This window comes from Eumetopias jubatus, unplaced genomic scaffold (genome assembly GCF_037043125.1).
Source record: "Eumetopias jubatus isolate StellerSeaLion01/CBP00866 unplaced genomic scaffold, mEumJub1_p1.0 scaffold_17, whole genome shotgun sequence".
In the NCBI taxonomy this organism is placed as follows: domain Eukaryota; kingdom Metazoa; phylum Chordata; class Mammalia; order Carnivora; family Otariidae; genus Eumetopias; species Eumetopias jubatus.
This window is the reverse complement of record NW_028274823.1, coordinates 67974932-68000158: the sequence shown is the minus strand read 5'-3', so window position 1 is coordinate 68000158 and position 25227 is coordinate 67974932.

Here is a 25227-nt window from a genome sequence, read left to right as displayed (position 1 = left end):
CAAAAGCTCCCAAGAGCAAACCCGAGCAGATTACTTAGCCCAGACGGCAAGGGCGGAGCAATTCCGCCTCCGGCAAAGACATTTGGGAACCACGGCAACAGGCCCCTCCCCCAGAAGATCAGCAGAAACAGCCAGCAGGCCAAGACCAAGTTTACCGATTAAGGAGAACGGGAGAAATCTAGCGCTAGGGGAATACTGCACATAGAATTCATGGCTTTTTTACCACGATTCATTAGTTTTTCAAAGTTAATTTTTTTAACTGTTTGTTTTTAATTTTTCTTTTTCCCTTTTTCAACCAACATCTTATCAATCCATTTTGAAAAAAAAAATTTATTTTTCATTTTTAGAGTCATATTCTATCCCTTCATAGTAGATACACTTATTTTTGGCATATATATATAAGTTCGTTCTCTCTTTAAAATTTTCAGATACACTTTCTTCTAACAGATCAAAATATACCCTAAATCACTAGTGTTTGGCTTTGTTCTAGTCTCCTGCCTAATCACATTTTCTCCCCCTTTTTTTTTAAACCTTCTTCTTTTTTTTCCAAACACCTTCATATCTTATCAATTTCTTTTATAAAATCTTTTATACTTTTCATCTTTACAGTCGTCTTCCATCCCTTCATTGTATCAAACCTTATTTTGTACATATATCTTTCTTTCTTTAAAATTTTAGGAGGCACTTTCTTCTAACAGACCAACATACACCCAAAATCTAGTGTGTGGCACTGATCTATGCACTAGCCTGATCATATTTGATCATATTCTGTTTTTATTGTTTTGTTCTGTTTTTGTTGGTTTTCATCTTTTTCTTTTTTCTTTTTTTCTCTCTTTCCCTTACTATTCCCCTTGTTTCAGGTCTTTTCTAATTTGTTTAGAGTATATTTGCTGGGGACGTTGTTAACCTGTTAGCATTTTGTTCTCTCATTCATCTGTTCTCCTTTGGAAAAATGACAAGAAGAAAAAAAATCACCTCAGCAAAAAGAACAAGAGGTAGTACCATCTGCCAGGGACCTACTCAATACGGACATTAATATGATGTCAGACCTAGAGTTCAGAATCATGACTTTGAAGATACTAGCAGGGCTTGAAAAAAGTATGGAAGTTATTAGAGAAACCCTTTCTGGAGAAATAAAAGAACTAAAATCTAACCAAGTCGAAATCAAAAAGGTTATGCAATCAAAAATGGGGGCACTAACTGCTAGGATAAATGAGGCAGAATAGAGAATCAGTGATATAGAAGACAAAATGATGGAAAATAAAGAGGCTGAGCAAAAGAGAGAGAAACAACTACAGGACCACGAGGGCAGAATTCGAGAGATAAGCGATACGATAAGACAAAACAACATTAGAATAATTGGGATACCAGAAGAAGAAGAAAGAGAGAGAGGGGCAGAAGGTATATTGGAGCAAATTATAGCAGAGAACTTCCCTAATGTGGGGAACGAAACAAGCATCAAAATCCAGGAGGCACAGAGAACCCCACTCGAAATCAATAAAAATAGGTCAACACCCAGACATCTAATAGTAAAACTTACAATTCTCAGAGACAAAGAGAAAATCCTGAAAGCAGCTCGGGAGAAGAGATATGTAACCTACAATGGTAGAAATATTAGATTGGCAATAGACCTATCCACAGAGACCTGGAAGGCCAGAAAGGACTGGCATGATATCTTCAGAGCATTAAAAGAGAAAAATATGCAGCCAAGAATACTATATCCAGCTAGGCTCTCATTGAAAATAGAAGGAGAGATAAAAATCTTCCAGGACAAACAAAAACTAAAGGAATTTGCAAACACGAAACCAGCCCTCCAAGAAATATTGAAAGGGGTCCTCTAAGCAAAGAGAGAGCCTAAACGCAGCATAGACCAGAAAGGAACACAGAAAATATACAGTCACAGTCACCTTACAGGCAATACAATGGCACTAAATCCCTATTTCAATAGATACTCTGAATGTAAATGGGCTAAATGCCCCAATCAAAAGACACAGGCTATCAGAATGGATTAAAAAACAAGACCCATCAATAGGCTGTCTGCAAGAGACTCATTTGAGACCGAAAGAGAGCCCCACATTGAAAGTGAGGGGGTGGAAAACGATTTACCATGCTAATGGACACCAAAAGAAAGCTGGGGTGGCAATCCTTATATCAGACAAATTAGATTTTAAAACAAAGACTGTAATAAGAGATGAGGAAGGACACTATATCCTACTTAAAGGGTCTATCCAACAAGAAGATCTAACAAGTGTAAATATCTATGCCCCTAACATGGGAGCAGCCAATTATATAAGGCAATTAATAACAAAAGCAAAGAAACACACTGACAACAATTCAATAATAGTGGGGGACTTTAACACCACCCTGACTGAAATGGACAGATCATCTAAGCAAAAAATCAACAAGGAAATAAAGACTTTAAATGACACACTGGACCAAATGGACTTCACAGACATATTCAGAACATTCCATCCCAAAGCAACGGAATACACATTCTTCTCTAGTGCCCATGGAACATTCTCCAAAATAGATCACATCCTAGGTCACAAATCAGGTCTCAACTGGTGCCAAAAGATTGGGATTATTTCCTACTTATTTTCAGACCACAATGCTTGAAACTAGAACTCAATCACAAGAGGAAAGTTGGAGAGATTTCAAATACATGGAGGCTAAAGAGCATCCTACTAAAGAATGAATGGGTCAACCAGGAAATTAAAGAAGAATTTAAAAAATTCATGGAAACCAATGAAAATGAAAACACAACTGTTCAAAATCTTTGGGATACAGCAAAGGCAGTCCTGAGAGGAAAGTATATAGCAATAAAAGCCTTTCTCAAGAAACAAGAAAGGTCTCAAATACACAACCTAACCCTACACCTAAAGGAGCTGGAGAAAGAACAGCAAATAAAGCCTAAACCCAGCAGGAGAAGAGAAATCATAAAGATCAGAGCAGAAATCAATGAACTAGAAACCAAAAGAACAGTAGAACAGATCCACGAAACTAGGAGCTGATTCTTTGAAAGAATTAACAAGATTGATAAACCCCTGGCCAGATTTATAAAAAAAAAAAAAGATGACCCAAATCAACAAAATCATGAATGAAAGAGGAGAGATCACAACCAACACCAAAGACATACAAACAATTATAAGAACATATTATGAGCAACGATATGCCAGCAAATTAGATAACCTGGAAGAAATGGATGCATTCCTAGAGATGTATCAACTACCAAAACTGAACCAGGAAGAAATAGAAAACCTGAACAGACCTATAACCACTAAGGAAATTGAAGCAGTCATCAAAAATTTCCCAAGAAACGAAAGCCCAGGGCCAGATGGCTTCCGAGGGGAATTCTACCAAACATTTAAAGAAGAATTAATACCTATTCTCCTGAAACTGTTCCAAAAAATAGAAATGGAAAGAAAACTTCCAAACTCATTTTATGAGGCCACCATTACCTTGATCCCCAAACCAGACAAAGACCCCATCAAAAAGGAGAAGTACAGACCAATATCCTTGATGAACATGGATGCAAAAATTCTCACCAAAATACTAGCCAATAGGACCCAACAGTACATTAAAAGGATTATTCACCATGACCAAGTGGGATTTATCCCTGGGCTGCAAGTTTGGTTCAACATCCACAAATCAATCAATGTGATAGAATATATTAACAAAAAAGAACAAGAATCATATGATCCTCTCAATAGATGCAGAAAAAGCATTTGACAAATACAGCATCCTTTCTTGATCAAAACTCTTCAGAGTATAGGGATAGAGGGTACATACCTCAATATCATAAAAGCCATCTATGAAAAACCTCCAGCGAATATCATTCTCAATGAGGAAAAGCTGAGAGCTTTCCCCCTAAGGTCAGGAACACGGCAGGGATGTCCACTCTCACCACTGCTATTCAACATAGTATTAGAAGTCCTAGCCACAGCAATCAGACAACAAAAAGAAATCAAAGGCATCCAAATAGGCAAAGAGGAAGTCAAACTCTCACTCTTTGCAGATTATATGATACTTTATGTGGAAAACCCAAAAGACTCTACCCCAAAACTGCTAGAACTCATACAAGAATTCAGTAAAGTGGCAGGATATAAAATCAATGCACAGAAATCAGTGGCATTCCCATACACCAACAACAAGACAGAAGAGAGTCAAATTAAGGAGTCGATCCCATATACAATTACACCCAAAACCATAAGATACCTAGGAATAAATCTAACCAAAGAGGCAAAGGATCTGTACTCAGAAAACTATAAAATTCTCATTAAAGAAATTGAGGAAGACACAAAGAAATGGAAGAACGTTCCATGCTCATGGATTGGAAGAACAAACATTGTGAAGATGTCAATGTTACCTAGAGCAATCTACACATTCAATGCAATTCCCATCAAATACCATCCACTTTTTTCAAAGAAATGGAAGAAATAATCCTAAAATTTGTATGGAACCAGAAAAGACCCCAAATAGCCAGAGGAATGTTAAAAAATAAAAGCAAAGCTGGTGGCATCACAATTCCGGACTTCCAGCTCTATTACAAAGCTGTCATCATCAAGACAGTATGGTACTGGCACAAAAACAGACACATAGATCAATGGAACAGAATCGAGAGCCCAGAAATGGACCCTCAACTCTACGGTCAACTAATCTTGTCAAAGCAGGAAAGAATGTCCAATGGAAAAAAGACAGTCTCTTCAACAAATGGTGTTGGGAAAATTGGACAGCCACGTGCCGAAAAATGAAACTGGACCATTTCCTCACACCACACCAAAAAATAGACTCCAAATGGTTGAAAGACCTAAATGTGAGACAGGGGTCCATCAAAATCTGAAAGGAGAACACAGGCAGCAACATCTTTGACCTCAGCCGCAGGAACTTCTTCCTAGAAACATCACCAAAGGCAAGGGAAGCCAGGGCAAAAATGAACTATTGGGATTTCATCAAGATAAAAAGCTTTTGCATAGCAAAAGGAACAGTCAACGAAACCAAAAGACAACCGACAGATTGGGAGAAAATATTTGCAAATGACATATCATCTAAAGGTCTAGCATCCAAAATCTATAAAGAACTTATCAAACTCAACACCCATAGAACAAATAATCCAATGAAGAAATGGGCAGACGACATGAACAGACATTTTTCCAAAGAAGACATCCAAATGGCCAATAGACACATGAAAAAGTGCTCAACATCGCTTGGCATCAGGGAAATCCAAATCAAAACCTCAATGAGATACCACCTCACACCAGTCAGAATGGCTAAAATTAACAAGTCAGGAAAGGACAGATGTTGGCGGGGATGCGGAGAAAGGGGAACCCTCCTACACTGTTGGTGGGAATGCAATCTGGTGCAGCCACTCTGGAAAACAGTATGGAGGTTCCTCAAACAGTTGAAAATATGCTACCATACAATCCAGCAATTGCACTACTGGGTATTTACCCCAAAGATACAAATGTAGGGATCCGAAGGGGTACGTGCACCCCAGTGTTTATAGCAGCAATGTCCACAATAGCCAAACTGTGGAAAGAGCCAAGACGTCCATCAACAGATGAATGGATAAAGAAGAAGTGGTATATATACACAATGGAATATTATGCAGCCATCAAAAGGAATGAGATCTTGCCATTTGCAATGACGTGGATGGAACTGAAGGGTGTTATGCTGAGTGAAATAAGTCAGAGAAAGACATGTATCATATGACCTCAGTGATATGAGGAATTCTTAATCTCAGGAAACAAACTGAGGTTTGCTGGAGTGGTGGGGGGGGTGGGAGGGACGGGGTGGCTGGGTGATAGACATTGGGGAGGGTACATGCTATGGCGAGTGCTGTGAATTGTGCAAAACTGTTGAATCATAGATCTGTACCTCTGAAACAAATAATGCAATATATGTTAAGAAAAAAAAAAAAGAAGAAGATAGCTGGAGGGGAAGAATGAAGGGGGGGAAATCGGAGGGGGAGACCAACCATGAGAGATGATGGACTCTGAAAAACTAACTGAGGTTTCCAGAGGGGAGGGGGATTGGTATAGCCTGGTGATGGGTATTAAAGAGGGCACGTTCTGCGTGGAGCACTGGGTGTTATGCACAAACAATGAATCATGGAACACTACATCCAAAACTAATGATGTAATGTATGGTGATGAACATAATAAAAAAATTAAAAAATAGACTATAAAGCCCAACGAAGACAAAAGAATAATTATTCAAAATAATAAAAGAAAATAAATTATGTTTAAGATAAACTATAAAAGGCTAGAGGTCAATTAGATTAAAGATTAAAAGTCTAAAAACAGAAGAGATAAAGGATAAAAATGCATGAAATAAATATTAGATGAAACCCATATAAACACAAAAGATTAAGGATTAAGAACAGAAATTAGCAGATAAAAACATAAAAGTAAAGTGTATTAAAAAACCCATTAATATAAAGAGGATTAAGGAAAACTGTGTATAAAGTCTGAAGAAGAAAAATTGAACTTGAGAGAAATCATTGAAAACAAGTGGTAGAGAGTGAGAATGGCCCCCTGTTGAGGGTGACTCAGAAACTCTCATCAGCTCTTGGGCTAAGCCTCTTTCCCCTCATGAAGGGCTTCCTTTTAGGTGGGGTGTTTTTTGCAGGTAGGACACTGAAGAGGTGAAAGCAATCTTGCAAACCTATTCTTTGAGTCTCCATAAAGCATAAAACAGACATCTGTACCATCTATACCAGATTGACCTGCAAGGCAAGCCCTGCAGACAAATTAAGTGTCTTTGTTCCAAAAGACAAAGGCTGGGGGAGAAATGACCACAGCCTATAAAATAAGAAGTCATAGAGAAGGGATGAAAAATGGATTTTTTAAAAACCAAATCTCCTCCTTCAATCCTTGAAAAAAGGCAAAATAAAGACAATTTACAAGGAGTTTTACACCGAGGTTAACAAATGTGTACTCATAGCTCAAAGAATTGGTAGAGATAATATTTATATAGTTGTCCAAAATATCTGGAAGATATGAAAAGTTGGGAAAGTGGGTGGCAAAGAATTGACTGACATGCCTGGGTTCTAGATCCAGCTCTGCCACTGGCTAGTTGCATCCTTTACCTAAGATCCTTAGGTAAAGGATCTTAGCTTCTTGCCTACCTTATTCTGCTTACACATTTGTACAAGGAATAAAAAAGGATTGGATTTGATATTTTCTAAAACTAAAATTTGAGGTTAATATTAAGAAAATAAGCTTTTGTCATATGCTGAATCTAGGGTTGAATGTGTCGTGGATCTAGGTGTGTGAAAACGGCTTGAAAATATAATGCTTAGGAGGGCTAAAGTGTTGAGTAAATTAAAGAAATGACCAGGCAGAAGACCACAGGGTCTGTGAAAAACTGGAAATATATGTCTCTTCTAAAGAGCAGGTGCTTCTCAGCTATACCTACTGCTTGTCACATTGAAATGTAGGCAGCCAGATCTTCAGATTTTTCTAGAGAAGTAAAAATATTTTTTAAATGTGAAATCTGATCTTTACATATTGTCAACTTATTTAAAATTTTTTTAAAAATCACTGGTGAGCCAGCTGGAAAACATTTATTATCTCAATTTGGCCTGTGATTCACTCTTAACCCCACTTACCTGTAATACATTCACCATTACATTTGCCCCAAAAGCTCAGTGGAAGATTCAGCTAAGCATGAATTGATTCATTTCTCCAATCAATAAATTTATTCCTGTAAGGTCGGTCAGCAGTAATGTCCCCTATGTCATATATGATTTTAGTAATTGTCTCATCTTTTTTTTCTTAGTGAATCTAGCTAAAGGTTTGTCAATTGTATTGATCTTTTCAAAGAATCAACTTTTGATTTCATTTTTTCCTATTGCTTTTCTATTCTTTATTTTATTTATTTCTGCTATAATCTTTATTATTTTTTCCCTTCTGCTTATTTTGGGTTTAGTTTTCCCTTCTTTTTCTAGTTTTTTTTTTTAAAGATAACATTAGATTATTTAAGATCTTTCTTCTTTTTTTTAAGGTTTTATTTATTTGAGAGAGGGAGAGAGCAGGAGCAGGGGGAAGGGCAGAGGGAGAAGCAGACTCCCTGCTGAGCACGGAGCCCAAGGATAACAACACAGGACTCAATCCCAGGACCCTGAGATCATGACCTGAGCCAATGTTAGATGCTTAACTGACTGAGCCACAGGGGCGCCTCTTCTTTTTTTGATATAGGTGATCACACCTATCAGTTTCCCTCTAAGAACTGCTTTACCCGCATCCCATAAGTTTGGTATGTTGTGTTTTCATTTTCATTCATTTCAAAATATTTTCTAATTTCTCTTGTGATTTCTTAGATGACCCATTGGTAATTTAATTTCCACATATCTATGAACTCCCCAAATTTCCTTCTACTTTAGATGACTAATATCATTCCATTGTGGTCTGTCATATTTCATATGACTTCAATTCTTTTAAATTCATTGCAACTTGTTTTATAACATAGCATATGGTTTATCTGGGAGAATAATTTATATGTACTTGATGTAATGTATATTCTGTTATTGTTGAATTCTATAGATACACTAAGTCTAGTTGGTTCAAAGTGTCTTCTATTTCCTTGTCAGTCTTCTGCTTACTTGTCCTATTTCTTATTGAAAGTGGGGTATTGAAGTCTCCATCTCTTTTTCATCTTTTCCTCCCTTCAGTTCTGTCAGTTTTCATTTCATGTATTTTAATGAAATACATGTGTTATGAGGCATACACATGTTTATAATAGTATCTTCTTGATGTATTGACCCATTAAGCTTTATAAAATGTCCTTTTTCCCTAGTAACAATTTTGATCTCTTATTCTATTTTGTCTACCCATTTCTATCATTTGTCTATTTTATATTTTCAATAATAAAATATGTAATATAATAATCCCTCAAAGGAATTATTTGAAATCAGCAGAGTAAGGGCAAATGTCACATTTCTGTAAGGGTACATATAAGGCTTAGGTAGAAGAAAGTTCTAGTTAAAATTTTTTTTCAGTATAAGTGGATTGGCTGGATCATATGGTACATATATGTTTAACTTTTGAGGAAGTAGCCAAATTGTTTTCCATGTGGTAATTATACCATTTTTCATTTCTACCAGCAGAGTAAGAGTTTGAGTTTCTCCACACCCTCAACACTTGTTATAGTCAGTCTTTTGAATTTTAGCCTTCTAGTGAGTATCATTGTGGATTTATTTTGCATTTTCCTAATGACTAATGATGTTAAATATTCCTTATCCATTTGTTGTCTTTATATCTGCAAAAGTGAGGTATAAGTTCATATCTTTTGCCCATTTAAAAAAATTATGGATAAGTTCCTTTTCAGATATGTAATTTGTAAATATTCCCTTCCAGTTTATGTCTTGCCATTTCATTACTCTACTGGTGTTTTTCAAGAATTAGCAAAGATTAGAAGTTTATCATTTTGATGAAGTCCAATTTATCAATTTTTTAATGGGCTGAGTTGTTACTATTATAGCTAAGGAATATATGCTTGTATGTTTTCTGCTAGACACTTTATACTTTTTGGTTTAACATTTAAATCTATGATCCATTCTGAGTTAGTATTTGTATACAGTATAAGATATGGATAAAAGTTGTTTTTCTTTTTCATATAGCTATCTGCTGGGAGACAATTCTCGATGGCTCTCACATTTTTGCATATCATATAACAAAAAACACAAAGGTGTTTTTTTCCATACTATATTTTCAAGGAGCTTTATTAAACCAATAATAGCATTGCAAGATGGAGATTGTGTTTCATTTCATAGCAAAAAGGAAATTTGTTATTTGTCCAGAAAATCAATTACAAGAAGAAAATTTTTAAATTCACAAATACATGGAGGTTGAATGATGTTCTCCTAAACAACCAATGGTCAAAGAAGAAATCAAAAGATAAATCAGAGGATAGTGGGGAAGATGGTGGCAAAGCAGGACTCTAGCCTCACCTCTTCCTACAAAGACAGCTAGATAACTATCAAATCTTAGATACCCCAGAAATCCACCTGAAGACTGACAGAACAAACTCCACAACTAAAGGTAAAGAAGGGGCCACATCAAAGAAAGTAGAAAGTGTGGAGACATAGCTTGGGACAGAAACAGATCATGGCCACTGTGGTGGGAAGGGAGCTGCAGTCGTGAAGAAGGGCAAGAGACAGATTAACACACAGGGGAGTGCACAGGGAAAGCAAATCCCCATAGCAATTTTCTTGGAAAGCGGGAGGGCCAGAATTTCATGAATTCTTGCAACCAGCAGGGATTTAAGCCTGGAGTGCTAGTGAAATCTAAAAAAAAAAAAAAAAAAAAAGCCTGGAGTTCTAAAGGTCAGTGGGTCTGGCTCATTGGGGCTGCTCTTGGAGAGAAAGTAGGACAAACAGCCCACAGACATACAGTGTGGAAACAGAGATCTAAAGAGTACCTGAAGCACACAGTATTTGTGAATTTTTTAGTTTTCGTCTTGTAACTGATTTTCTGGACAAATAACAAATCTGCTCTTTACCCTAAAAGGAAACACCATCTCCATCTTCCAATGCTATTATTGGTTTTATAAAACTCTTTGAAAAAAATATATAATGAGAAGTCATTTTCTCATCTCAGAACATGTCCCAGAGAGGGAGCATTCACAGACCACTCCAGAAACAAAGGAACTGGTTGGTGCCACTTGCCTCCCCAACCCCTCAGCATAAGCACAGAGCCATCTGCAGGAACCAGCACAGCACCCACACTCCCTACCTAACCTGGTTACAGTAAGCCCCACCCTCCTGCACTCTAATGGAAAGACCTTTCCCAGTCACAGTTGCCTCAGTCCCAGTGTAGCTGGCCCTCTCCCCCAGAAGACAGGCCCAAACCCCTGCCAACACCACATCTCCCAAATGCGGGAGTGTTGTGGAGGCTTGGTTCCAGCAGCAGTGGCAACAGGTCTCATTTCACAAGCAGACCAGATAACACCTAGTTAAAATGCACCACATTCAGGCCCACAACAGGCAAAGAGACATTCCGCAGATGACTGGTCTAAAGGACAACATGGCCAGGACAAAACAGCAGAGCACATGCAGCACACACTGAAGACACTCTCACAACCACCAGGCCCTGGGGAAAAGGGAACATCACACAACTGGGCACTATAGTACCTCTTCTTCTTAAGGCCATTACCCTCAAGAACAGGAGACATAGCTGACTTTCCTAACAGAGAAACAGGCACAGAGATTTACACAAAATGAGAAGACAGAAATTTGTCCCAAATTAAAGACCAAAACTAGGACATGACCAGAGATCTAAGCAAAACAGATTTTTTTAAAGAATTTATTTATTTGACAGAGAGATAGAGAGAGCACAAGTAGGCAGAGTGTCAGGCAGAGGGAGAGGGAGAAGCAGGCTCCCCGCTGAGTGGGGAGACAAATGCAGGGCTCAATCCCAGGACCCTGGGATCATGACCTGAGCTGAAGGCAGCTGCTTAATCAACTGAGACACCCAGGCACCCCTAAGCAAAACAGATTTAAGTATCATGCCTGATAGAATATTTAAAGCAATGATCATAAGGATACTCACTGGACATGAGAAAAGAGTGGAAAACATCAGTGAGTCCCTTAAGAGATAAAAAAAGAACCAATCAGAGATGAGGAGCATAATAAATGAGACTCAAAACGTGCTTGATGCAATGAACAACAGGCTGGAAGAAGCAAAGGAACAAATTAATGATGCAGAAGACAGAGTACTGGAAAGTAATCAAGAAGAAAAAAGGAGAGAAAAAAGAATTATGCATAATGAGATTAGAGTTAGGGAACTCAATGACTCCATCAGACATAATAACATTCGTATTACATGTGTCTCAGAAGAAGAGAGGAAAAGGAGCAGAAAACTTATTTGAAGAGATAATAGCTGAAAACTTCTCTAATCTGAGAAAGGAAACAAATGTCTAGATCCAGGAAGTACAGAGAGCCCACAGCTAAATCAACAAAAGCAGATCCACAGCAAGACATATTATAATTAAAATGGAAAAATATGATGATAAAGAAAAAAATTGTAAAACAGTAAGACAAAAGAAGCCAGGTACATATAAGGGAAAACCCATAAGGCTGTCAGGGTATTTTTCAACAGAATCTTTGCAAGCCAGAAGGAAGTGGAATGATATATTCAAAGTGCTGAATGGGAAAAATCTGGAGCCAAGAATATTCTATCCAGGAAGGCTATCATTCAAAACAGGACAGATAAAGTTTCCCAAACAAACAAAAAATTAAAAAGTTCATGAACACTAAACCAGCTCTGCAATAAATATTAAAGGGAACTCTGAGTGGAAAGGACAGGCCAAAAGTGACAATACGAAGGTAAGAAACACAAAAGCCGTAAAAATGAATATTTTTTGTAAAATATCAGTCAAGGAACTCACAAAATTAAAGGATATAAAATATGACACCATAGACCTAAAATATGGGCAGGAGAGGAGTAAAGAATGGGTTTAAACTTAAATGACTGGGGCACCTGGGTAGCTCAGTCATTAAACATCTGTCTTCAGCTCAGGTCATGATCCCAGGGCCCTGGGATTGAGTCCCCCATCAGGCTCCCTGCTCTGCTGGAAGCCTGCTTCCCCCTCTTCCACTTCCCCTGCTTGTGTTCCCTCTCTCACTGTGTCTTTCTCTGTCAAATAAATAAATAAAATCTTTAAAAAAAATAAAAATAAACTGAAATGACCTTCAACTTAATAGAGACTGCTTTATGCAGATGCAATATACAAACATAATGATAAACACTATCACTACCACCACAAATCAAAAACCACTAATAAATATGCAAATAAGAAAGAGAAAGAAATCCAAATCTATCACTAAAGAAAAACAGGAAACCATGAAAGAAAGAAAAACAAGAAAGGATTAGAGGAAACCTCCAGAAACAACCACAAAAGAGGTGATAAAATGGCAATAAATACATATCTATCAGTAATCACTTTGAAGGTAAATGGACTAAATGCTCCAATCAAAAGACTTTGGCTGACAGAATGGGTTAAAAAAAAAAAAGACACATCTCTATGCTGCCTACAAGAAACTCAATTCAGACCTAAGGACACCTAAAGAGTGAAAATGAAGGGATGGAGAAATATTTACCATGCAAATGGGTGTCAAAAGAAAGCTAGAGTAGCAATATAACTTTAAAACTAAGACTATAACAACAGAAAGAGAAAGGCACTATATATTAAAGGGGACAATCCAACAAGAAGACATAACAATTACAAATATTTATCCACCCAACATGGGGGCACCCAAATACATAAAATAATTAATAACAAACATAAAGGAACTAATCAATAATGATACAACAATAGTATAAGATATTAACACCCCACTTATATCAATGGACAGATCATCTAAACAGAAAATCAACAAGAAAACAATGGCTTTGAATGACACACTGGACGAAGTGGACTTAATATTCAGAATATTTCATCCTAAGAGAGCAGAATACAAATTCTTTTCAAGTGCACTCTTCTCCAGAATAGCTCACATATTAGGCCTCCAAACAAGCTTTGACAAATTCAAAAAGACCCAACTTATACCCTGTATCTTTTCTGACCACACATTCTGAAACTAGAAGCCAACCGTAAGAAAAAATCTGGAAAGACCATAAATACATGGAGGTTACATAACATGCTATTAAACAATTAATGGGTCAACCAGGAAATTAAAGAAGAAATTAAAAAGTACATGGAAACAAATGAAAATGACAACATAATAGTCCAAAACCTTTGGGATACGGCAAAAATGTTTCTAAAGGAGAATTTTATAGGAATACAGGCCTATCTCAAGAAGCAAGAAAGTTTTCAAATAACAATCTAACATTATGAAGGAGCTAGGAAAAGAACAACAAACAAAACCTAAAACCAGCAGAAGGAAAGAAATAATAAAAATTAGAGGAGAAATAAATGATAAGGAAACTAAAAAAAACAATAGAACAGATCAATGAAACCAGAAACTATTTCTTTGAAAAATTAATAAAATTGATAAACCTCTAGCCAGACTTAACAAGAAAAAAAGAGAATGAACTCAAATAAGCAAAATCACAAATGCAAAAGGAGAAATAACAAGGAACGCCACAGAAATGCAAACAATTATAATAGAATATTATGAAAAACTATATACTAACAAATTGGACAACCTAGAAGAAATGGTAAATTCCTAGAAAGAAATCAACTACTAAAACTGAAACAGAAAGAAATAGAAAATTTGAACAGACTAATTACCAGCAAGGAGATTGAATTAGGAATCAAAAAAAAAAAAAAAGAAAAGAAAACTCCCAACAAATAAATGTCCAAGACCAGATGGTTTCACAGGCAAATTCTGCCAAACTTTTAAAGAAGAGTTAATACATATTTTTCTCAAACTATTCCAAAACATAGAAATGGAAGGAAACTTCCAAATTCAGCTAAGCCACCAACATTACACTGATACCAAAACAAGATAAAGACACCACAAAAAAAGAGACCTACAGGCCAATATCTCCGATGAACATGATGCAAAAATCCTCAACAAAATACTAGCAAACTGAAATCATTCACTACAATCAAGTGGGATTTTTTCCTAGGTTGCAAGCATGGTTCAGTATTCACATATCAATCAAGGTGATGCATCACCTCAATAAGAGAAAGGATAAGAACAATATGATCATTTCAATAGATGCAGAAAAGGCATTTGACAAAGTACAACATCCATTCATGATAAAAGCCCTCTAAAAAGTACGTTTAGAGGGAACATACTTCAACATCATAAAGGCCATCTATGAAAAACCCACAACTAACATCCTTAATGGGGAAAAACTTGAGAGCTTTTGCACTAAGGAATAAGACAAGGATCTCCAATAGGAAAAAGACAGTCTCTTTAACAAATGGTGTTGGGGAAACTGGACAACAACATGCAAAAAAAAAAGAAAGTGGACCAGTTTCTTACATCATACACAAAAATAAATTCAAAATGGATCTGAGATATGAAAGGTGAGATATGAAACCATAAAAATCCTTGAGGAGAACACAGGCAGTAACCTCTTTGACACTGACTGTAGCAACTTCTTACTAGATATGTCTCCTGAGGCAAAGGAAACAAAAGCAAAAAATAAACTATTGGGACTTCATCAAAATAAAAACCAGAATACTGCATAGTGAAGGAGACAATCAACAGAACTAAAAGGTAAGCTACAGAATGGGAGAATATATTTGTAAATGACATATCTGATAAAGGGTTAATATCCAAAATATATAAAGAACTTATAAATCTCAACACCTAAAAAATGAATAATACAATTAAAAAATGGGCAGAATACATGAATAGACGTTTTCCAAAGAAGACATCCAGATGACCAACAAACACATGAAAGGATGCTCAACATCACTCATCATCAGGGAAATACAAATCAAAACTACAAGATATCACTCCACATCTGTCAGAATGGCTAAGATCAACAATACAAGAAACAACAGGTCTTGGCAAGGATGTGGAGAAAAGGGAACCTTCCTGTACTGTTGATGAGAATGCACCCTGGTGCAGCCACACTGGAAAACAGTATGGAGATGCCTCAAAAAGTTAAAACAGATCTATCCTATGATCCAGCAATTGCACTACTAGGTATTTACCCAAAGAATACAAAAATACTAATTCAAAGGTTTACATGCACCCCAATGCTTATAGCAGCATTATCTACAATAGTCAAATTATGGAAACAGCCCAAGTGTCCATCAACTGATGAATAGATAAAGAAGAGATGGTATATATATATATATATATATATATATATATATATATATATATGTATATGTATGTGTACTCAGCCATAAAAAAGGATGAAATCTTGCCATTTGCAACAATGTGGATGGAGCTAGATAGAGAGAAATATGCTAAGCAAAATATGTTAGTCAGAGAAAGACAAATACCATATGATTACACTCATATGTGGAATTTAATAAACAAAACAAATTATCACAGAGGAAAGAAAAAGAGAGGGGGAGGCAAATCAGAAACAGATTAACTATAGAAAACTGATGATTACCAGAGGGAAGGTGGGTGGGGGGATGGGTGAAATAGGTGATGGGGATTAAAGAGTGCATTTTTTGTGATGAGCACAGGGTGATGTATGGAAGTGTTGAATCACTAAATTGTACACCTGAAACTAATATAACACTCTATGTCAACTACCTGGAATTTAAATAAAATTTTTTTAAAAATCTCAAATAAACAATCTAACTTTAACCTCATGGAACTAGAAAAAGAAGAACAAATACAGCCCAAAGATAGCAGAAGTTTTGGAAATTATAATAATCACCTCATAAATCAATAAGATAGTTACCTAAAAGAAAAATAGAAAAGATCAATGAAAATAGCAGCTGGTTTTCTGAAAATAGACACAAAACAGACAAATCTTTAGCAAGACTTACCAAGAAAAAGGAAAAAGGACCCAAATAAGTAAAATTAGAAATGAAAGAGGAGACATTACAACAGATAACAAAACATAAAAATATAAAAAAAGAGACTACTATGAAAAATTATACAGCCAAAATTTGAACAATCTAGAAGAAATGCATAAATTGCTAGAAACATACAACATACCAAGACTGAATCATGAAAAAAATAAATAATCTGAACAGCCCAATTATTAGTAAGGAGTTTGTACCAATAGTCAAAACCTCCTAACAAACAAAAGTCTAGGACTGGATGATTTCACTGGTGAGTTCTACCAAAAAAATTTATAGAAGCATTAATACAAAAATATAAAAAGAGGAAGGAACTTTTTCAAGTTCATTTTACAAGGCAGCATTATCCTGATAGCAATACCAGACAAGGACATTACAAGAAAATTCAACAATACATTAAAAGAATTACACAACATGACTGAATATCCAAGGAGGCAAGGGTGTTTCAGTATCATCACAACTATTACTGTGATACACCACATTAACAAAATGAAAAATAAAAATCACATGACCATCTCTACAGATGCAGGAAAAGCATTTGATAAAATTCAACATTGTTTCATAATAAAATTTCAACAAACTGGGTATAGAACAAACATACCTCAACATAATAAAGGCCACATATGACAAGACCATAGCTAATATCATACTCAATGGTGAAAAGCTGAAAGTGTTTTCTCTAAGATCAGCAGCAAGTCAAATATACACATTCCCACCACTCCTATTTAACATAGTACTGGCAATTAGTCAAGTAAAAGAAATAAAAGGCATCCAAATTAGGGGAAACAAAAGTAAATTGTCTTTATTTGCAGATGATATGATCTAAAAACTCCAGCAAAACAATTGTTAGAACTAATAAAAATTTAGTAAATTTGCAGGATACAAAATCAAAATGGGAGACGAACCATGAGAAACTATGGACTCTGAGAAACAAACTGAGGGTTTTAGAGGGGAACGGTGGGGGGATGGGTTAGCCCGGTGATGGGTATTAAGGAGGGCATGTATTGCATGGAGCACTGGGTGTTATATGAAAACGATGAATCATGGAACCCTACATCAAAAACTAATGATGTACTGTATGGTGACTAACATAACATAATAAAATAAAATTAATTAAAAAATCAATATGCAGAAATCATTTGTATATCTACACACTAACAACAAATTAAGAAACAATTCCATTTATAACAGCATCTAAAACAATACTTAGGCGTGGGTGGGTGATGGACATTGAGGAAGATATGTGCTATGGTGAGCGATGTGAATTGTGTAAGACTGATGAATCACTGACCTGTAGCCCTGAAACAAATAATACATAATATGTTAATAAAAAAAAAAACCCATACTTAGGAATAAATTTAACCAAAGAACTGAAAGTTCTGTATACACTGAAAAGTGTAAGGCATTTATGACAGAAATTGAAAAAGACACAAATAAATGATATCCCTTGCACATGGATTGAAGAATAAATATTGTTAAAATATCCACACTACCTAAAGTGTTCTAAAAATTCAATGCAATCTTTATTGATTTCCAATGGCATTTTTTTTACAGGAATAGAAGAAGGATTTCTAAAATTTATATAAAACCGTAAGAGACTTTGAGTAGCCAAAGCAACCTTGAAAAAGAGGAACAAACCTGAAGGCATCAAACTTCCTGACTTCAAACTATCTGATAAAGCTATAATCATCAAAACAGTACAATATTGGCATAAAAATAAACAGATGCACTGGTCAATGGAACAGAATAGAGAACTCAGAAATAAATCCATGCATATATGGTCAATTAATTTTTTACAGTTTCTAAGAATTTAGGATGGGGAAAGGATATTCTTTTCAATTAATGGTTCTGGAGAAACTAGTCAGCCACATGCAAAAGAATGAAATGGGGACCCTATCTTACACATATGCAAAACTGAAGTCAAAATGGATTAAAAACTTAATCCTAATACCTGAAACTCCTAGAAGAAAACATAGGGGATAAGGTCCTTGACATCAGCCTTGGCAGTGGTTTTTGACATCAAAACAACAGCAAGAAACAACAGCAAGAAAACCAAAAATAAACAAGTGGAACTACATCAAATTAAAAAGCTTCTGCACAGCAAATAAAACCATCAACAAATGAATATGAAATCTATCAAAAGGGAAGAAAATATTTGCAAATCATATAACTGATAAGGGGTTAATACTCAAAATATATAAAGAATTCATACAACTTAACAGCAAAAAACAAAAACAATTCAGTTAAAAATGGACAGAGGATGTGAATAGACATTTTTTCAAAGACATACAAAGGGCTAACAGGTACATTAAATGATGCTCAGCATCAGTAATCATGAAGGAAACGAAAGTCAAAACTACAATGAGCTATCACCTAACACTTATTAAGATAGGTCTCATCAAAAAGACAAAGAGCACAGGTGTTGGAAGGCTGTAGAGAAAAAGGGATCTCTTCTGCACTGTTGATTGGAATATAAGATGGAAAATGGAAAATAGTGTGGAAGACCCTTAAAGGGGAAGACCCTTAAAAAACCTAAAACAGAAGTACCAAATGATGCAGCAATCTCACTTCTGGTTATCCATATCCAAAGGAAATGAAAACGGGATCTTGAGGAGATATCTGTTTCCATGTTTATTGCAACATTATCCACAATAGCCAGAATACTAAAACAACCTAAGTGCCCATGAATGGATGAATGGATAAAGAAAAGGTGGCATATGGTATATAAATCCAATGGAACATTTTTCAGCCATGAGAAAGGACATCCTGCCATTTGTGGCAACATGGACGGAACTTGAGGGCATTAAACTAAATGAAATGAGTCAGGCAAAGAAAGACAAATACTGTATGATCTCACTTATATGTGAAATCTAAAAAAACTGAACTCACAGAAACAGAGACTGTAATGGTAGTTATCAGGTGCTGGATAACAGAGGAAAAGGAGATGTCAAAGAGTACAAACTTCTGTAAGATTAATAATTTCTGGAGGTCTAATGTACACCATAGTGATTATGGTTAATAATACTGTATTATAGGAGCAAGATGGCGGAGGAGTAGGAGACATGGATTTCGTCTGGTCTCAGGAATTCAGCTGAATAGGGATCAAACCATTCTCAACACCTACAAACTCAACAGGAGACCGAAGAAGAGAGTAGCAACAACTCTCTGAACAGAGAAGCGACCACTTACTGGAAGGTAGGACGTGCGGAGAAGTGAATCTGAGGCGATATTTGGGAGGATAGACGGCGGGGGAGGGGGCCTCCCTCGGCCGCTTCTGACAAGTGAGAGAGCCATGGAGCACAAAATTGGAACTTTTAGAAGTCAGCTCCGTGGAGGGACGTCGCTCCAGTGGCTAAGCTGGGGGTGGAACCCTCGCGGTACAGTGTGGTCTCAGGACCCTCAGGGTCAAGAAAGACCAGGGGTGCCTGAGTGCAGCAGAGCTCCCAGGTATCGGAGCGGGGAAGCTGACTGCAGAGGAACCGAGGTGTGGGCTCTCAGGTCGGGGTTGCCATAAACTGTGATCCGCGGCCCAGTCGGGCCACTGCTCCTCCAGCAGGGACCCAACAAGCAGCAGATCCGGGGAGACTCCCCTTTCTCCCCTGGGAGGAGGGGCGTGGAAGCGCACCGCAGGCATCTGCTGGGTTTGGAGACTCCACACGGGGTCGGGAGCCAGAGATAGAAACGCTCGGTCACAGGCCGGGTAAGCATGGAGTGCGGCCGGAGACCAGGGACACGGGAGTGACTGCTTTTCTCTGGGGGCTCACTGAAGAGCAGGGCCCCGAGTTCTTGGCTCCTCCGGGTGGAGATTGGGAGGCCACCATTTTCACTCTGGCCCTCCAAAGCTGTACGGAGAGCTTGCAGGGAACAAAAGCTCCCGAGAGCAAACCCGAGCAGATAGCTTCCCGGACCAACAAGGGCGGGGCAATTCCTCCTCCGGCAAAGACATTTGGGAACCACGGAAACAGGCCAGAAGATCAGCAGGAACAACCAGCAAGCCAAGACCAAGTTTACCGATCAAGAAGAACGGGAGAACTCCAGTGCTAGGGGAATACTGCACAGAGACTTCATGGCTTTTTTACTATGATTCATTAGTTTTTCAACTTTTTTTTTTGAATTTTTCTTTTTCCCTTTTCAACCAACATCTTATCAATCCTTTTTTTTAAAAAAAACATTTTTTATTTTTTATTTTTTATTTTTCTTTTTTAGAGTCATATTTTATCCCTTCATAGTAGTTACCCTTATTTTTGGCATATATATATAAGTTGTTCTCTCTTTAAAATTTTGAGATACAGTTTCTTCTAACAGATCAAAATATACCCTAAATCACTGGTGTATGGGTTTGTTCTAGTCTCGTACCTCATCACATTCTCTCCCTTTTTTTTTTTTAAATCTTCTTTCTTTCTTCAAACAACTTCTTATCTTATCAATTCCTTTTATAAAATCTTTTATAATTTTCATCTTTACAGATATCTTCCACCCCTTCATTGTATCAACCCTTATTTTGTACATATATAAGTCTTTCTTCCTTTAAAATTTTAGGAGGCACTTTCTTCTAAGAGACGAAAATACACCCAAAATCCAGTGTGTGGCACTGATCTATGCACTAGCCTGATTATATTTGATCATATTCTGTTTTTTTTTGTTTTGTTCTGTTTTTGTTTGTTTTTATCTTTTTCTTTTTCTTTTTTTTCCTCCTCTTTCTTTTTTCTTTCTTTCCCTTTCTCTTCCCCTGGTTTCAGATCTTTTCTGATTTGTATAGAGTATATTTCCTGGGGACATTCTTAACCTCTTAGCATTTTGTTCTCTCATTCATCTATTCTACTCTGGACAAAATGACAAGACAAAAAATATCACCTCAGCAAAAAGAACAAAAGGTAGTACCGTCTGCCAGGGACCTACTCAATACAGATATTAGTACGATGTCAGACCTAGAGGTCAGAATCATGACTTTAAAGATACTAGCTGGGCTTGAAAAAAGCGTGGAAGTTATTAGAGAAACTCTTTCTGGAGAAATAAAAGAACTAAAATCTAACCAAGTCGAAATCAAAAAAGCTATTAATGAAATGCAATCAAAAATGGGGGCACTAACTGCTAGGATAAATGAGGCAGAATAGAGAATCAGCGATATAGAAGACAAAATGATGGAAAATAAAGAGGCTGAGAAAAAGAGAGAGAAACAACTACAGGATCACGAGGGCAGAATTTGAGAGATAAGCAATACGATAAGATGAAACAACATTAGAATAATTGGGATCCCAGAAGAAGAAGAAAGAGAGAGAGGGGCAGAAGGTATACTAGAGCAAATTATAGTAGAGAACTTCCCTAATGTGGGGAAGGAAACAGGCATCAAAATCCAGGAGGCACAGAGAACACCTCTCAAAATCAATAAAAATAGGTCAACAGCCTGACATCTAATAGTAAAACTTATGAGTCTCAGAGACAAAGAGAAAATCCTGAAAGCAGTTCGGGAGAAGAGATATGTAACCTACAATGGTAGAAACATTAGATTGGCAACAGACCTATCCACAGAGACCTGGCAGGACAGAAAGGACTGGCATGATAGCTTCAGAGCACTAAACGAGAAAAATATGCAGCCAAGAATACTATATCCAGCTAGGCTCTCATTGAAAATAGAAGGAGAGATAAAAAGCTTCCAGGACAAACAAAAACGAAAGGAATTTGCAAACACAAAACCAGCCCTCCAAGAAATATTGAAAGGGGTCCTCTAAGCAAAGAGAGAGCCTAAAAGCAGCATAGACCAGAAAGGAACACAGACAATATACAATCACAGTCACCTTACAGGCAATACAATGGCACTAAATTCCTATCTTTCAATAGTTACCCTGAATATAAATGGGCTAAATGCCCCAATCAAAAGACACAGGCTATCAGATTGGATTAAAAAACAAGACCCATCAATAGGCTGTCTGCAAGAGACTCATTTGAGACCAAAAGACACCCCCACATTGAAAGTGAGGGGGTGGGAAACCATTTACCATGCTAATGGACACCAAAAGAAAGCTGGGGTGGCAATCCTTATATCAGACAAACTAGATTTTAAACCAAAGACTGTAATAAGAGATGAAGAAGGACACTATATCCTACTTAAAGGGTCTATCCAAGAAGAAGATCTAACAAGTATAAATATCTATGCCCCTAACGTGGGAGCAGCCAATTTTATAAGGAAATTAATAACAAAAGCAAAGAAAAACATTGACAACAATAAATAATAGTGGGGGACTTTAACACCCCCCTCACTGAAATGGACAGATCATCGAAGCAAAAGATCAACAAGGAGATAAAGACTTGAAATGAAACACTGGACCCAATGGACTCACAGACATATTCAGAACATTCCACCCCAAAGCAACGGAATACACATTCTTCTCTAGTGCCCATGGAACATTCTCCAGAATTGATCACATCCTAGGTCACAAATCACGTCTCAACTGGTACCAAAAGATTGGGATTATTCCCTGCTTATTTTCAGACCACAATGCTTTGAAACTAGAACTCAATCACAAGAGGAAAGTCGGAAAGAACCCAAATACATGGAGGCTAAAGAGCATCCTACTAAAGAATGAATGGGTCAACCAGGAAATTAAAGAAGAATTTAAAAAATTCATGGAAACCAATGAAAATGAAAACACAACTGTTCAAAATCTTTGGGATAGAGCATAGGCAGTCCTGAGAGGAAAGTATAAAGCAATACAAGCCTTTCTCAAGAAACAAGAAAGGTCTCAAATACACAACCTAACCCTACACCTAAAGGAGCTAGAGAAAAAACAGCAAATAAAGCCTAAACCCAGCAGGAGAAGAGAAATCATAAAGATCAGAGCAGAAATCAATGAAATAGAAACCAAAAGAACAGTAGAACAGATCCACGAAACTAGGAGCTGGTTCTTTGAAAGAATTAGCAAGATTGATAAACCCCTGGCCAGACTTATCAAAAAGAAATGAGAAATGACCCAAATCAACAAAATCATGAATGAAAGAGGAGAGATCACAACCAACACCAAAGAAATACAAACAATTATAAGAACATATTATAAGCAACTCTATGCCAGCAAATTAGATAACCTGGGAGAAATGGATGCATTCCTAGAGATGTATCAACTACCAAAATTGAACCAGGAAGAAATAGAAAACCTGAACAGACCTATAACCACTAAGGAAATTGAAGCAGTCATCAAAAATTTCCCAAGAAACAAAAGCCCAGGGCCAGATGGCTTCCAAAGGGAATTCTACGAAACATTTAAAGAAGAATTAATACCTATTCTCCTGAAACTGTTCCAAAAAATAGAAATGGAAGGAAAACTTCCAAACTCATTTTATGAGGCCAGCATTACCTTGATCCCCAAACCAGACAAAGACCCCATCAAAAAGGAGTACAGACCAATATCCTTGATGAACATGGATGCAAAAATTCTCACCAAAATACTAGCCAATAGGACCCAACAGTACATTAAAAGGATTATTCACCATGACCAAGTGGGATTTATCCCTGGGCTGCAAGGTTGGTTCAACATCCGCAAACCAATCAACGTGATACAATACATTAACAAAAGAAAGAACAAGAATCATAGGATCCTCTCAATAGATGCAGAAAAAGCATTTGACAAATACAGCATCCTTTCTTGATCAAAACTCTTCAGAGTATAGGGATAGAGGGTACATACCTCAATATCATAAAAGCCATCTATGAAAAACCTCCAGCGAATATCATTCTCAATGGGGAAAAGCTGAGATCTTCCCCCTAAGGTCCGGTACACGGCAGGGATGTCCACTATCACCACTGCTATTCAACATAGTATTAGAAGTCCTAGCCACAGCAATCAGACAACAAAAAGAAATCAAAGGCATTCAAATCGGCAAAGAGGAAGTCAAACTCACTCTTTGCAGATGATATGATACTATATGTGGAAAACCCAAAAGACTCCACCCCAAAACTGCTAGAACTCATACAGGAATTCAGTCAATTAGCAAGATATAAAATCAGTGCACAGAAATCAGTGGCATTCCTATACACCAACAACAAGACAGAAGAGAGAGAAATTAAGGAGTTGATCCCATTTGCAACTGCACCCAAAACCATAAGATACCTAGGAATAAATCTAACCAAAGAGGCAAAAAATCTGTACTCAGAAAACTATAAAATACTCATGAAGGAAATTGAGGAAGACACAAAGAAATGGAAAAATGTTTCATTTTCTTGGATTGGAAGAACAAATGCCGTGAAGATGTCAATGCTACCTAGAGCAATCTACACATTTGATACAATCCCTATCAAAATACCATCCACTTTTTTCAAAGAAATGGAACAAATAATCCTAAAATTTGTATGGAACCAGAAAAGACCCCAAATAGCCAGAGGAATGTTGAAAAGGGATTGCAAAGCTGGTGGCATCACAATTCCGGACTTCAAGCTCTGTTACAAAGCTGTAATCATCAAGACAGTATGGTACTGGCACAAAAACAGAGTCATAGATCAATGGAACAGAAGAGAGAGCCCAGAAATGGACCCTCAACTCTATGGTCAACTAATCTTCGACAAAGCAGGAAAGAATGTGCAATAGAAAAAAGGGTCTCTTCAACAAATGATGTTGGGAAAATTGGCAGCCACATGCAAAAGAATGAAACTGCACCATTTCCTTTCACCACACACAAAAATAGACTCCAAATGGTTGAAAGACCTCAATGTTAGACAGGAGTCCCTCAAAATCCTAGAGGAGGACACAGGCAGCAACCTTTTTGACTTCAGCCACAGCAACTTCTTCC